This window comes from Zea mays, chromosome 8 (assembly GCF_902167145.1).
Source record: "Zea mays cultivar B73 chromosome 8, Zm-B73-REFERENCE-NAM-5.0, whole genome shotgun sequence".
Taxonomy (NCBI): Eukaryota; Viridiplantae; Streptophyta; class Magnoliopsida; order Poales; family Poaceae; genus Zea; species Zea mays.
In genome coordinates, this window is record NC_050103.1 from 909,578 (window position 1) to 923,882 (window position 14,305).

General features: G+C 42.3%; 1 pseudogene; it reads left to right on the top strand.

The window, feature by feature from the left end:
* Positions 1-1,215: 1,215 nt before the first annotated feature.
* Positions 1,216-6,324, top strand: LOC103636679 (uncharacterized; annotated as a pseudogene).
* The last annotated feature ends 7,981 nt before the right edge of the window (positions 6,325-14,305 follow it).

Below are 14,305 nucleotides of genomic sequence, written 5' to 3' on the forward strand. Positions count from 1 at the left end.
ATTTATCAAATTATTTTTCAATATAAAATAGACAAACCTACCTTAAAATCGTCTGTATAGATAATCTGAATGTTTTAAAAATTTAGAACATAAGATGCCTATTTTTAAATTTCTATAAAGAAATTCAGACTTAGGGGGTGTTTGGAAGTAAAGTTTTTTTTGACAATTTTAAAAAAATATTACAGTATTATATACAGAAAGGTGTTTGTTAAGCTAGCTAAAATCTCTATTTTCAAAACTAAAGTATTATAAATACTGTAGTTGTTTTAAAGCATTCTAAAATTAGGTTTAGATCTATGTAGTATTTTAGACTGTAGTATATAGTATTTTAAAAACTATGGTTTTCAAAAAAACAGCAGACGAGCTGAGCTCAAACAAATTTGTACACATCAAAACGCAGTAGCTATCACCAAGTCACCAACCTATTGCTTTCTCCGTTGATTTTTCAGAACTTCATTCGTGGCCCCATGTGTCACTGGGTAACCGGTAACAGAATATCCTACTACTAATTAAGCTTCGAGAGTGGGCGCCTGGCGATGCCATGCCCCCGCGTCGCCTCTCCTACGCGTCTGCCATGTGGACCCGCCTCGGTCTTCCCCTCCGGCCTCCGCGCAACCACAGCAATCGCCATGGTCTTCCCCTCCACGCAACCAGCAACCGCCATGCCCCTCGGTCTTCCCCTCCGTCCTCTGCGCAACCGCCATGGTCTTCCCCTCCGCGCAACCACAGCAACCGCCATGCCCCTACCTCGCACGATCCGCCATGCCTTCGCCTCGCAGGATCCGCCATGCCAGCGTCTCGGCTTCTCCTCCGTTCAGCCGCCCGACCCGCCGCCTTCCCCTCCGCAAAACAGCCATGTCCCCGCCTCGGCTAACCCTATGCGCAGATCCACAGCCGCCCGACCCGCCAGGACCTGCCTCTCCTTCCCCTCCGCGCTCAAACAACCAAGTCGAGCCGAGGAAATGCGCCCACAAATTTGGACGCTCCGCGCAGCCACACGAACTGCCATGCAACCACCTCGCACGATCTGTCATGCCCCCGCCTCGCACGATCCGTCGTGCCAGCGCCTCGGCTTCCCCTTCGTGCAACCGCCCGACCCGCCAGGACCCCGTCTCTCCTTCCCCTCCGCGCTCGGCTTGGCCCACAAATTTGGAAATGCACCCACAAATTTGGAAGCCACGGCAATGGCGCCCGATTTGGCTATGGCGTCGCTGATTTGGAAATCGCACAATCTACGTCGCCGATTTGGAAAGCACGATCTCGGTACCGCAATCACAACAACTATCCCCCAAATGTCGCGCCCACCCACGTCCAGGTGAGTCAGCGCTGGTCCTTCATTTTCATGTGTGTGCCAACATCTTCATGTTCAGTAGATTCTCAGTTTGGTTCTTCTCTTTTTGGTTCAGCTGACTTAGGAGGGTCCAAGCAGGAGCCTACTCCTCATTTGCCCCTGTTCAGAGGTATAAATTTCACTAGCTTCTCTAGCAGTTCATGATTATGCATAACCATGTTCTTGCCTGTTCGAACCTAGATATACAATTTTCTTATGTGCTAGCGGTTCCTGCTGGTACACTTTTTTCCCCGAGTTGTTGCTAATATGTGTTTATGTATTAGTTCATAGTGTGTTTAGTTCTGCTTTGCTTTCTTAACGATGTAGAAATACACTGGTGTTGTATTCTTTAACTTTTCATGTATCACTATTAGCCTGTTAGGTTGCAGACCATGGTATATTGTGGACTTGTAGGAAAAAACAACTTACATAAACCAACGTTTATGTAATATAACATCTAGCAACTTTTGTATAAAGCAGCCATTGGTTTAGCCAAACAAAAACGATATAATCAATCACAATTGCACTCGTGAAAAAAATATACACCAAAAATATTTCGCTCTGCTAAATTGCAAGGAATCAACTAGAGTGGCATGACCTTTCAGGCCAAGCACAAACCACAAACCTCCTATTCAATTTACTGCACAACAATAAAGTAATACTTTTGACCACATCACAACAGAATAGTATCCAAAGTGTTTAGATATTTAGTAAAAGCGATAAGCAGGTAGCTGATAACAAATGTGTGAATAAATCATGTTCTTCTGCTGGGCGAATAACAGAACTATAAGGACCTTGGGGCAAGGATAATACTTGTAACCAGCACATGTTGCTTCAATTAATTATGGAGTGAGAGACAAGTATATACTATGTTCAGCTATCAAGTTATCCACGCTAATATAAAGAATGGATTCATCTTACTAATTCCAATGCACCAGCCACCAAGCAACACAGGTAGATAGCATTCTGCTCGAAGATTCTTGCCTTATTCTCTACTCTCTTTTTGACCTGCTTTTCCACAGCATATCCATCAGAGAAAAAGGCATTGGTAAGAAAAAAATCACCCAATTGAGCCAAAAGATGACTCCAGCCTAGATGGTGGGATCGACATGCACACTTTCCATCCCAACTAATACACTAATCACTCGAAAACATTCTCCTTGCTTCTCCGGAGTACATTAAAGTGCCCGATTACAAAGTATGAATAATCCTAATAAAGGCAAGCTTACTTAGTTTAGGCAGACATACCACCACGACAGCCCTTGTTCAGCATGTCAAGGTAGAACTGGTACTTGCAAATCTGGGGTTCAGTTGGGAAGTGTTTGTACAAGTAAAATAAAAAAACAGTAGCAAATAAATTTATGTAATTATTGGAGGCGCAGATTTACAATGGTTTGTGTTCATTTGGATTTCAGATGTCGTCCTGGGTTCGATTAAATTGAATTTCTGCTTTAAAAAACTTATTGGAACTAAGTTTAGCACAATCTGGTTATCCTAGATTCACCATTAAAAGTTAGATTTGATCTGGGGTTCCGTTGGGAAGTGTTTGTACAAGTAAAATAAAAAACAGCAGCAAATAAAATATATGTAATTATTGGAGGCGCAGATTTACAGTGGTTTGTGTTCATTTGGATTTCAGATGTAGTTCTGGGTTCGATTAAATGGAACTAAGTTTAGTACAATCTGGTTAGCCTAGATTCACCATTAAAAGTTAGATTTGATCTGGGGTTCAGTTGGGAAGTGTTTGTACAAGTAAAATAAAAAACAGCAGCAAATAAAATTTATGTAATTATTGGAGGCGCAGATTTACAGTGGTTTGTGTTCATTTGGATTTCAGATATAGTTCTGGGTTTGATTAAATTGAAGTTCTGCTTTCAAAAAATATCTTATTGGAACTAAGTTTAGTACAATCTGGTTATCCTAGATTCACCATTAAAAGTTAGATTTGATCTGGGGTTCAGTTGGGAAGTGTTTGTACAAGTAAAATAAAAAACAGCAGCAAATAAAATTTATGTAATTATTGGAGGCGCAGATTTACAGTGGTTTGTGTTCATTTGGATTTCAGATGTAGTTCTGGGTTTGATTAAATTGAAGTTCTGCTTTCAAAAAATATCTTATTGGAACTAAGTTTAGTACAATCTGGTTATCCTAGATTCACCATTAAAAGTTAGATTTGATCTGAGGTTCAGTTGGGAAGTGTTTGTACAAGTAAAATAAAAAACAACAGCAAATAAATTTATGTAATTATTGGAGGCGCAGATTTACAGTGGTTTGTGTTCATTTGGATTTCAGATGTAGTTCTGGGTTCGATTAAATTGAAGTTCTGCTTTCAAAAAAATCTTATTGGAACTAAGTTTAGTACAATCTGGTTATCCTAGATTCACCATTAAAAGTTAGATTTGATCTCGGATTCAGTTGGAAAGTGTTTGTACAAGTAAAATAAAAAAACAGCAGCAAATAAATTTATGTAATTATTGGAGGCGCAGATTTATAATAATTTTGAGACAACAGTCAGGGTATAAACTGGTTTTGTGCACGCATCAAAATAAAAAACTGATAAGTTTGTTTTTACCTAGCAGACTTAACTTAGTCGATTATAGTTAGATCTCTTACACCGGTGGGTTTATGTAAGTAGTATTTTCCTACAAGTCCTACAAGGCTACAATATATTATGTATTCTAGAACCTAACCGGCTAATATAATGTTTTGAAAAAATAAGAAGCACATAAATTAAACTTTACACGATTGTGTAATACATACATGGAACAAAAACAGAAAAATACTAACTTTACAAGTTTGTTAACTCTTGATACGAAAGGATAGTTTGCACGAGCTTGAAGAAACCAACCAAAAGAACAGAAGCAAACCAGCAGCTGATATCCCCTAAACAACAACATATGAGGCGAGGTTTCTGCGGCCGCCGGCCTGTGTTGTGGAGATGTGCGGTGGAGGCAAGATGGGGCAGGAGTGGGGCCGGCAGTGTGCAGGGGTGCGGTGGAGCGGTGGAGCGGTGGAGCTGTGCGTACGAGCTGATGACGCTTCTCTCGTAGTGGACCAGCATGGCAGAGATTCTCTCTGCTTGTAGTGGGCCAGCATGACGAGAAAGGGCTCGCAGTGGGCCAGGATGACAGAGAAACGGAGGCGAGGGCATGGCCACGCCAGGCGCCCACACTCCATTCTTAATTAGTAGTAGGGATAGGGATTTTGCCCAGCCTCTAAATTCAGCGGCATTGTTCCCAGCTTGTTGATATCAGTTGAGTTTCCTTGGCAAAACTTAATACAAGCAGTCTACTTAACACTTCCCAACTGTAGAAGCACATCTATAGATTTTTACCTGTACAATCACATCTAAAATGCACCAGTTTTTACGTGTAGTTCCAATAAGATTTTTTGCTAAACCAATGTTTTTGTTAAATTAAACAGTAGAGGCCGCCATTGGTTCAGCCAAACAGAAAGTGTCCTCGCGTCTGTAGATTTTAACAGTATAAACACCCGGTGACTGCAGGCAGCCATTAGTTCCAGATTTTACCTTTTAGAATGCCAAGTACTCGATGAAGTGCAACAACAACATCCAATCCTGTCTTGCCCTTTGTGCCCAGAATGTGGCATCACAGGAATACTTGTAACCTTTTTTATGGAACCATTTTGGCCAGCCTCTAAATTCAGCGGCAGTGTTCCCAGCTTGTTGATATCAATTGAGTTTCCTTGGCAAAACTTAATGGAAGCAGTCTACTTTACAATTCCCAACTGTAGAAGCACATCTACAGTTTTTTACTTGTACAGTCACATCTAAAATGCACCAGTTTTTTACGTGTAGTACCAATACGATACATTGTTTAGTGACTTACACTTAATAGTAGGGATTAAGTTATCCACGCTAATACAAAGTATGGACTCATCTTACTAATTCCAATGCACCAGCCACCAAGCAAAACAGGTATATAGCACATCTACAGTTTGGAAGTGATTTGTTTCCATTTTTTTAATTCTGGGTGTCTCTAATGATGAATCTAGGATAACCAGATATCTTGTGGTATCTTGTGGTATCTTGTGTTATTTGTGAAAAGCTACTTAATCCTTCTCATAATTTTATTGTTGTTTTAATGGTGCTATGATCAATATATTGTCGATAAAAGATCAATGGCACCATCTACAATTTACCATAATAGGGCTACTTAATCCTTCTCATAATTTTATTGTTGTTTTAATGGTGCTTTGATCAATATATTGTCGATAAAAGATCAATGGCACCATCTACACTTTACCAAAATAGGACGGTTGCTGCCGTATCTCCCTTTCCACCAGAATCTCCGTAAGCACCATCTAAACTTGCCCATTCTCAACTAGCAGATTTCCTTATGTGAAAACGAAGAACCAACATAAACGAATCTAATGGAGCATAATGCTGATCGCACACCATTAATAGACATATCAAACACAAGCATTACAGGTAAAAGTTTGTTCACACATGTCAATTAATGATTGAAACTTAATAAGTATGTGTTCATTAATACAAAAGGTTGAATTGTAGGTGATCAAATAGGATCAAACTCGCTTGGACCAATAGACGATGCTAATGAACGTAAGAGGCAAAGGGATAGAGAAAGATATGCCACGATGTCCATTGAACAAAAGAATGAGAAAAATAGGAAGCGCCGTGAAGCACGTCAACGAAACAAAGGACTACCCCTAAAGTCTGAGTCATCTAGAGGTTCGTATTTAACTGTAGCACCATTGATCTCACAAATTTTGCCTTTTGTACCACTGTTTATTTGGCTAATGCTAGGATGATTATGGTAGGTCCTATTAAAAACACTCCATCGGCTGGTAATTCTATCGAACGAAAGAGGCAAAGGGATAGAGAAAGGCGTGCAACAATGTCGGTTGAACAAAGGAATGAGTACAATAACAAGCGTCGTCAAATGCGTCAACGAAATAAGGGACAAAATGTGATGCCCGATGTTTCAGGAGGTGATGAAACCCGTCAAATTTAAATTAAATATGTATGTTCATAGACCTACTATTGTAAAGTAATTGTATTCATATTTCGTAGATGGCGACAAAAAAGAAAATGTGGATCCAGATGATGATAGCGACTGGCTGCATCGGAACGAGACATTCCAGTCAAACGACTATGTTGCAACGACAGACCTTCTGCCACCAGGTTCATGACTGTTCGCTTTACTAAAATAAGGCAAAATACAACAGATTTCGTGCAATTGAACCTATACATGCCATATTCTAGGTAGTGTGCATGAATCTGTTGGTGTCATTGGGGAACCGAGTATCGGCGTTAGGGAGTATAGGCTTGAACGCCTTAGGTTGTATAATCAGACACCAAAGCGAAAAGAGGCAAAGATAGAGTACATGAGAAAACGTAGAGTGCTACAGGCTGACACTCTGAATGTTGCGTCCATCGCCATGGAGGACCCAACATATACCCCTGAGGTTGTGCACCCTGCAACGGAACCTTCAACAGTTACCACCTGCGACTGGGTTATCCCTGAATTCATTAGGACACCTTTCCTACCAGCTCAAACACAGACCGAGGATGTCGGTTCATTCGATATGTCTACTGAAGCAATAAGACATAAACATCATGTGCCGCGTGGGGAAAGACAAGCTATCTTAGCCCGTCGAAACAAACAATTTCAAGCATCCATTGCAAGGAACGTGACTACTTTGAATGGGGATACTATCGGTGACGCCAACAACAATGGTAATTACTATCCAATCTTAAATGGATCTTGCACGACGACGATACCATATAGTCAGACTAATCGTGTGTTTCCATCAGCACAATGTAGTGTTCCATGCCAAGCCGCTACCTTGCCAACAAATGGAAGTGAAGGCATAACCGAACAAGGAAATGAGGTGGAGCATACACAAGAGAAGCCAACGGTCATTTCCAATGGTAATTGTAAAAAATCTTTAATTAGATTACATATTTTCCCCACCCTTAATGCCTTTGTCTTTTACGTGGCTCGTATTTTCACGATCCAGATGATGATGATGATGATGAGGCTGTCATATTCGAAGAAGATGATGACGACGACGAGGGATACATATTCGCTGGCCAATGTACTTATGTCAATTTTTATTATGATTATGATACCAAGGCTTATATAAATACACATGTCTTAGTCGTTGTTTTCCAAAAAATATCAGATGAGGAGACTGACGAGGACATCGAAATCGATGGTACTCAGGATGAATCTACTGGCACTGATGTGCCTGACCCGTACGACAAGGTATACAGTAACCTCCCTGAAGAAACACATATGCTGAAGCCTGTTCCTGACTGCGGTTATTGCACTGCGAAGAAGTTTGAGTACGAGCCACCTGGGTTTTGCTGTCGTGGTGGGAAGGTTGAGCTAGCACCACTCGATACCCCTCCCCAGCTCAGGAGGTTGTGGGATAGTGCAGACTCTGATGCTAAGCACTTTCGTGATAACATTAGGTTTTTTAATGGCAATTTCTCTTTCACTTCCCTATACTGTTGCCTCGATAGTATGACAACTAATGTGCGAGATTCTGGTATATACACGTTCCGGGCACAAGGCATGATGTACCACAATATCAAGTCATTCGGTAAGGAAGGTGGGTCGGAGCATAAACATCTAGAGCTTTACTTTTACGATGATGATCCCAGTCTCGAGCATCGGTACCGTAAGTGTCGTGAAGAACAGCTTCAGAAAGACAAAGATGTTATTAAACAGATAGTTGGCATACTCCATGGAAACCCGTACTCCGAGCACCTTAGGAGCATGGGCCATGTTGAGAACCTTGATGACTATCATATCGCATTGAACCTTGACCAGACTTTGAACCAGAAGACATATAACACGCCTCTCACTTCGGAGGTGGCCGCTGTATGGATCGAGGGGAGCGAACGGCGAGGCCAGTTCAGCAAGAGTGTTATGTTACATGGGAAGGATAGGTCAAGCCACGACATCCGCTCATACCATGGATGCTACGATGCACTATCGTATCCACTGTTCTTCCCTAAAGGTGAACTTGGATGGCATGCAAATATCCCAAAGGTTGGTGTATCCATGGATGAAGTGGATGCATACCGTGCGACACATAGGGCAAATAATTCAAACGATGAAGATGCAGGTTAGTTGTTTCTTTGTACTTTGAGATTTTTGCACATTATTAACTATTCTTTCAACATCACTCACTTTTCAATCCTTGCGTATGCAGAATCTCCTACCCATTTATGTGTGTCCGTACGTGACTACTACTGCTACAAATTCCAGATTCGTCCCGGGGTATTTAATCCAATACTTCATGGAAAGCGGCTTTTCCAGCAGTTCGCTGTCGACACGTACATCAAGATTGAGAGCTCTCGTTTAGATTTCATACGTAAGAATCAGGATCGTTTAAGGGCAGACCTATACCAGGGCTTGGTGGATAGCATGTTAGATGGAGATATCAGAGCAGAAAAGGTTGGGAAGCGAACTGTGCTGTCTACGTCATTTATTGGTGGTCCTCGTGACATGAAACGTCGGTATATGGATGCTATGGCTCTGGTGCGGAAGTTTGGTAAACCGGACATCTTTCTTACCATGACATGTAACCCCAACTGGGATGAGATAAGGAGAGAGCTTCTCCCTGGGCAAACACCACAAGATCGTCCCGATCTTGTAGTGCGTGTCTTTCATGCGAAGCTACAGGAGTTAAAGCATAGGCTGACTAAACAGGATATTCTCGGTAAGGTCCGGGCCTACGTCTATGTCGTGGAGTTTCAAAAACGGGGTTTGCCACATGCCCATTTTATACTCATCATGCAGAGGAAGTACAAGCTAACGTGCCCTGAGCAGAATGACCTTTTGATCTCAGCCGAGATCCCACACAACAAGTACCCTGAACTACGAAAGATGGTTATCAAGCATATGATGCATGGCCCGTGTGGGTCGTTAAACCCTAACTGCCCATGCACTAAGGGCCATGTATCGTGCAAGAATCATTACCCCCGGCCTTTCAGTGACACAACCTTGCAAGGGAAGGACTCATACCCGATTTACAGACGTCGTGATGATGGGCGTAAGGAAAAGGTTCGAGGGTGCGAATTGGACAATAGATGGGTTGTCCCTTACAACCCTTACCTCCTTCGTCTCTTCAACTGCCACATCAATGTTGAGGCGTGCGGGAGCATCAAGGCTGTTAAATACCTTTTCAAGTACATATACAAAGGCCATGATCGTGCGTCTGTTGTTATGAGAGATGCGAGCAAGGCAGATGATGATGTAGATGAGATCAAGCAGTACAGAGATGCAAGGTGGGTGACTCCTCCAGAAGCGTTATGGAGGATATACGGCTTTGAGCTTAGTCAGAACTCTCCACCTGTGATGCAATTGCAACTCCATCTTCCAAACATGCACATGGTGGCGTTTCACGAACGACAAATGGTCGAGCGAGTCGTCAACCGTCCAGGTGCTTATAGGTCAATGCTCACGGCATATTTTGAAGCGAATAGGCTACATGAGGGGGCTCGTGGCATCCTATATCGTGACTTCCCTGAGTGGTACACTTGGCAAAGTGGTAAGGGCAAAGTATGGCAACGGAGGAAGCGTGATACGGGTGGACAAGTCGGTAGAATAGTCTCTGCTCATCCCGCTGAGGGGGAGCGCTACTATCTCCGTGTTCTCCTAAACCATGTGACTTGCGCCACCTCCTATGTGGATCTAAGGACAGTAGATGGTGTCCCGCTACCAACTTTTCGTGAGGCAGCAAAGAGAAGGGGACTGCTTGAGTCGGACAACACACTGGATGACTGTCTCACTGAACGTGCTCTTTTCCAGATGCCATCGGCGCTGCGACGACTTTTTGCCACAATACTGGTGTACTGTGAGCCAAGCGACGTGGCGGTACTCTGGCAGAATCACCTAGATGTTATGTCAGAGGACTATCAACACAGGAGTCAGGGTAAAACTCATGTTGAGCAGATGGTATTGATTGACATTAGGAACATGCTGCAGTCAATGGGAAAGGACATAAAGACATTCCCTCTTCCTCCTATCCTCGACGCATATGACGATGCTATTGGTACTGCTAGGGAGGTCTACGAGGAGGAAAGTATCGAACCAGCAGTGGGAGATGTGGCTCTCAAAGACTCTCTTAACGAGGAACAGAGGGCCGCCTATGATAAGATTCTATCTGTCGTGGACACTGATCAGGGCGGATTGTTCTTTGTGGATGGACCTGGTGGCACCGGGAAGACTTATCTATACAGAGTGCTGCTCGCGACGCTACGCAGCCAGGGCAAGATTGCAGTGGCAACAGCTACATCTGGCGTTGCGGCTTCCATAATGCCTGGAGGAAGAACCGCCCATTCACGCTTCAAAATACCCCTCACTATTGACGATGGCGCTGTATGTAGCTTCACGAAGCAGAGTGGAACCGCAGAGTTGCTACGGAAAGCATCTCTCATTATCTGGGACGAGGCTTCTATGACCAAGAGACAAGCCGTTGAGGCACTGGACAATAGCATGCGCGATATAATGGGTCGGCCCGAACTACCATTCGGTGGTAAAACCATTGTCTTCGGTGGGGATTTCAGACAAGTCTTGCCTGTTGTTCGTAAAGGGTCAAGGGCTCAAGTGGTTGCTTCTTCGCTACGGATGTCTTACCTATGGGAGTCCATGTCCCACTTAAAGCTTGTTAGCAATATGAGGGCAAAAAACGACCCTTGGTTTGCGGAGTATTTGCTGCGCGTAGGCGGTGGAACCGAGGACACAAATAGTGACAACGACATCTGTCTTCCTGACGAGGTATGTGTGCCTTATAGTGGGAGTGACAGCGATCTTGACAAGCTAATAGAATTCGTTTTCCCAAATCTCAACGAAAATATGTCTGATTCGACCTATATCACTTCAAGGGCGATACTGTCAACGCGGAACGACTGGGTGGATATGATAAATGCAAAGATGATCGATCGTTTTCAAGGGGAGCATATGGTGTACCATAGTTTCGATAGCGCCATGGATGATCCCCATAACTACTACCCTCCAGAGTTCCTAAACACACTGATGCCTAATGGGCTGCCACCACATGTTTTGAAGCTCAGGATTGGATGCCCCGTTATATTGCTTCGGAATATAGACCATGCGAATGGACTTTGCAATGGCACCAGGCTGGTCGTTCGTGGTTTCCAAAGAAATAGCATTGACGCAGAAATTGTACTGGGTCAGCACGCTGGAAAACGGATTTTCCTGCCGCGTATACCTCTGTGTCCCTCCGATGAAGAGATGTTCCCTTTCCAGTTCAAAAGAAAGCAGTTTCCTGTACGGCTTAGCTTTGCAATGACGGTTAACAAAGCACAGGGTCAGACTATTCCCAATGTTGGCGTGTACTTGCCCGAACCAGTGTTCTCTCATGGCCAACTATATGTTGCTCTATCTAGAGCGACAGCCCGATCGAACATAAAGATCCTTGCCATCCCAACCTTCAATGGGAAGAAGAGGTCGAGGAAGGGTGTAAGAAAGAACCCTACAGTAGATTGTGGGACATGCACCAAGAACATCGTATACAAGGAGGTCCTAACAAACTAGACCCAGGGTAAGTTTGTCAAAACTGAATTGTTTGTTAACCACGTAAAATCTCATGGAGTAAATTTCTGTAAGCATGATCATTCATTGTTTGGTACTTGGATGATTGGGTCCTAACGCTTTTCATATTTGTTGATTGTTGCTTCAGCTTGTACCGGAAGGTTATGTGTTTGTGCTGGGAGATAACAGCAACAATATCTTCAAGTACCAATAATCTGAAAAGATGGTTCCCTACTGGTTCTGCATATAGGAAGGTATTTATCTTTATCAGTTGTATTCTGGAATATGCCATCTGAATTAATTATCTGCAATTTATCTTTATCAGTTGTATTCTGGATGACGTGTGATGTTTTGACACATCAAAAACTTGACTGACATTATTTTTCAGCTGTGACATACCATGTATTTGTATCTGAAGAACTGTTTGACATATATTTGGTTCCTGATTCTACGATCTACTGCAATTGGTATATTGCTCTTTTCTTAAAAAACTCTTATCTAATGTGCAGATACCTCATGTGACTTTAATTCAGTGTTTCCCTATCAGTTATCTAAGCATATCAGAAGATTGGTACGAATGAACTGTTATTCATAATCAATTAACTAATGAATGAAGTGTTCTTCATAGTTCATATCATTGTCCTTGATAGTGTTTTTTGCAAGTTGAGTGCACTGCATGAGAATCATCAACGTGTTCTTAGCTTTTTTGACCTTTTATATTGCCCGACACTTCAATGGTAGACCACTATAGTAGTCTTCTTATCTTATTTAAGCATCCATAAAGCAGGACCTAGCTAGGTACATATATTTATAGTGCTCAGTTTTATGGGAGATCTGAAAACTTTTGTAGCCATCAACTTGTTGTCCAGAAACCATGTAATAAGGGGATTAGGGGAACCCTGTGAATAGCTATGAGATAACAGCAAATCTTCCTGCTTTGTGTGTCCACCTTTGCTTCCATCTTAGCTGGTTTGGTTCAGAAGATTCTTCTTCTACTGGTGATCTTTTTATCATCTATGTGTTCTTGTCTAAAATTATCACTTCTTCACTGCCTTGTGCCCTTGTCTGAAACTATCCCTTTTGTATGTCAAGGTGACTCTGTTTGGTTATGAGGAAAGAACATTCATTTCCTTCCTTATGATCTGGTGAGTGTTGCTGCGATGTTAGGACACTGCAGTCATAGTAGCAGAGAATTCTATCACTCGAGTGTCGGCAGATGGGGAAAGATATATATCTATCGATCGTTTTGTAAATATGTTGCTGTAGAAAAGAGTGTTAAATTTATTTATCTATTTATTTTTTGAAATGTCATCAGCCTTATCCTTTATAAGCAGCAGTAAGATCTATTTATTGTTCCTTATTTATCTTTTGGTCGTTTTGCTTACATATAGCAGTAATTTGGCTATCTTATAAGCAGCAGTAAGCTTATAATCATCGCCTTTTGGTTCGGACATGCTTTTGGTTGATTCAGTTTTTCATATTGAGCTGCACAAGTACAGCACAAGATATGGCCGCATATTTACATTACAAAGGTGCAACTTTGCTAACAGTAAGTTATCCACTAATAGTCAAATCTGCTCTGTGCATACAAAGCCTTGTTTCACTAATAGTCTGACAAAAGTCGTTGTTCCTGCCAGGGATCTGCACGAACCAGAAACCATCAGAAATAAGCATCATTGTCTGAGAAATATGGCACAGGCTTCAGACTGAATGTTTGGCATAGCCTGTGATACAGCCTACAGCTTCAGCACGAGACCAAGGGGACTGTGATCACTGGCAGAGGTGTCCGGAATAATATATGAATTATGCACTTTTTCTGCGATTGATTCGGACACAAGAAAGTAATCCAGGCGCCAACCTTCAATCCAATGAATAAATCAAAACAAGTGAAACGGTGAGAGTGATCTTGACTTATGCTGGAATAACAAATGGGTATACCAATTTTGATCAGTGCTTGTGCATGATGGATGTAACTCAGAAACCTTGCTAAATTACAAAAGTTTCCATGTATTGTGGCACAAATTGCTAAAATCGTAGGTATGTTTGTAAGGGGCACATAATCTCAAGGATGTGTTTGAAACAGCACATAAGGTCATAAACGCACAATACCAGGTGGCAAAGCCCATATCAATATATCATCCAGTTCCAGTACATACCTTTGTTTGTCTTCCGGGCATTATGTCTGTACCCCCAGTAACTGTAGGCAACAACATTATGATGCATTATATATTTACTCTTTAGAAATTATTTGTGTGATTTTATTTCAATCTATTTGGGTAGACATTTATATCGTTCTGTATCTATGTTTAATAATCACATATTTTGTCGTCACTATTGTACTCGCGCCGCCCGTCGCCAAGGCCCTAAGTCTATTAGAGGGTCGTAATTTGTGTTCCGTGGTATCGCACGGGCACGTTCCTAG